Here is a 2,618-nt window from a genome sequence, read left to right on the forward strand (position 1 = left end):
ACTTCTGATCCACCTGAATCTCTCTGCAGAATACATATTCAACACTGACAAAACACAGGGAAGGATTTCCAATGAAATATAATTTCTCAGGAAAAAGAAAGAAGATAAAAGATAAAAACGAAAGAAGTTCTTGATGAAGTCAATAAAAACAGAGATTTTTAAAAAACATTTATTTTAAATATTTTTATTGGAAAAAAATATATTTTGGAAGAACACACTACATAGGGGGATTCCAAAATCAAATTACATGAAAATAAACATTGTAATTTATTAATACTGCAGAAAAATCTGCAGTATAGAAAAATAGAAGTAAAAGAAATATGAATGACTGAGGAGAAGGACAATAGGTGAGAAAAATCTGCAGTATAGAAAAATAGAAGTAAAAGAAATATGAATGACTGAGGAGAAGGACAGGGTAATGAGCATTTTTAACAGGAAACCGAGAGGTAGAAAGTCTGTAGCTGTGCATGCTTCATTTATCCAACCTTAACATTATGGAAATAAAGGGCAAAAATAAAACCAAATCAGAATTTTTTATTGTTCAGGGTAAATTTCAATAAGTTGAATTCAAAACCAACTCTTTTTAGTTTCCAAGAGTAGTGACTTGATTCAAGAGCTCTCAACAGCCAAAAAAAAAAAAAAATAAAATAAAAAAAATCATTTCTATGTGGGTTCCAAGATTGTGAATTCAATTAGAATACAAAAAAGGGCAAAGCACCTAGTGATGACCACTCCTCCGAAGTCATCATTAGAAATCAAGCAATTGCTTATTAAGCATTTTAGCACTTGAACTTAATGATTTGAGAACTTTCTGGTGGATAGAAGAGATGAAAGCAAAGGGGAATGCGTCAAAACAAAGAAGATACAGAAGTTTAATAAGTGAAAAGAGTTTCATGAAGCCTCAATGGTTTAGAGGAAATTAAATGGAAATTTGTAGTCCTAATTGCTTTTCCTCTGACATGCTTTAAGGTGTCTTTTAAAACTGATAAGAAATTATGAATAGGGAAGGAAAACCTGCTAAAATCTTTTAGAATTCACACAATTCTTGTTGTACTACAAGAAAGCATTACTTGGCACAAGGTGTATTTGTGGATGTACGTGACCAGCATATGCATCATCCAAATCATGCTGTGCTAGGTGCAGGTCTCTACGGTTCTTCCTGAAGTAAAAACTGTTCATTAGAATTCAGAATGCTTAATCACCTGTAAATTGGCACTTGTTAGGCTCTCGTCAGCATTGATGACTGACTGGAATGTTGTATCGCAGCTCAATTCCAGCCAGTGTTTGCCAACTTGATGGAACAGAAGTCCAGCAGTAGGAGGGCAGAGTGCAAGAAAAACAGTGCCATGTTTCTCAATTGGAGATTATGAAATAAGTGAAGTTATTAGCTGCTGAATAAATGTCACTCAAGAGCAGTCTCTTGGCTTTTTCACAGCAGGAACTCTCCTTTTAAATTCTCTGCCTTCCCTCCATTCTTTCGCAGCATCAGCATTAGCAGGTGAGGCTCCATTAGGGTCTGCCAGCATGGAAGTGACACTAATCATGGTGGTTTCCCCAGTGTGTTTAGGAAGCCTGCCTTCTCTGGCTTTTCATAGCCATATTTCACATCACCATTTTTATTAATATTTGGGTGCCAGATTTCTGTAATCAGTTTCATTTGAGGCGGCGGGAAGGGATAATCTTTGTAAAAGTGCGAGGAGCCTTAAAAACACCACCTTCATGAAGTGCATCTTGAGGAACAGTAATAAGAACTTCCCATCAGTAGAGATCATTGTCATATTTAACATGCTGAAAAGCCTTCTTCTGGATTTTTTTGAGTCCTGCCAGCTGTCTTCGCAGTAGCAGTGCCGACTGCAGTTCCATCGTCCTTCCCGTTAAGAACCAGGGCTGGCGGCCAGCCGTCAAAGAGCTAGGGACATGCTCTGGGGGCGACTGGAGCTGGGTGTGCTGAGGGACCCGGGCCCTGCGTACCCTGTGACTGGAGCCCTGAAGCTGAAGGAGGCCGGGCTGGGGTGGTGATGGCAGAGCCTCACGGACAGTGCAGATCCGCTTGGTTCAGCTCTTGCCACACCGCCTCACACTCGTTGGGAGGATACCCAGGTCGCCTCTGCACACTGGGACTTACTCTCCCCCTTCCCTCCTTCGGTCCGCCCTTTGGCACCACCTCCGTCTCCCCGTTTTATATTTTTAAAACGTTAATTAACAAAATGTGATCTTTAACCAAGTTACTCTATTTCTGAAAAAATGCGAGAAAGATTAATAATTTTGAGTGTAAAATAATGTGTAATCTTAAAAATCATTTATTTCAAAACTGAGAGAAGAAACAAATATTAACAAACACCATACTGGATTGTTCCTTCTGTGCTAGAAGTGGCAGAAGTTACTTAAAACATTCTCTTGCTGTTAGAAACATTCTGTTTAATTTTCACAGGACTACATCAGCTAAGTTTCATCATTTTATTAAAAAACAAACGATAAACTGAATCCCATAGAATTGACTTTACTTATATATATATATATATACATATATATATATACACATATATATATATATTTTTTAAAAAACAAACGATAAACTGAATCCCATAGAATTGACTTTACTTGGTAAGGGCCAGTAT

The sequence above is a fragment of the Galeopterus variegatus genome, unplaced genomic scaffold (assembly GCF_000696425.1).
Source record: "Galeopterus variegatus unplaced genomic scaffold, G_variegatus-3.0.2 Scaffold6130, whole genome shotgun sequence".
Classification (NCBI taxonomy): Eukaryota; Metazoa; Chordata; class Mammalia; order Dermoptera; family Cynocephalidae; genus Galeopterus; species Galeopterus variegatus.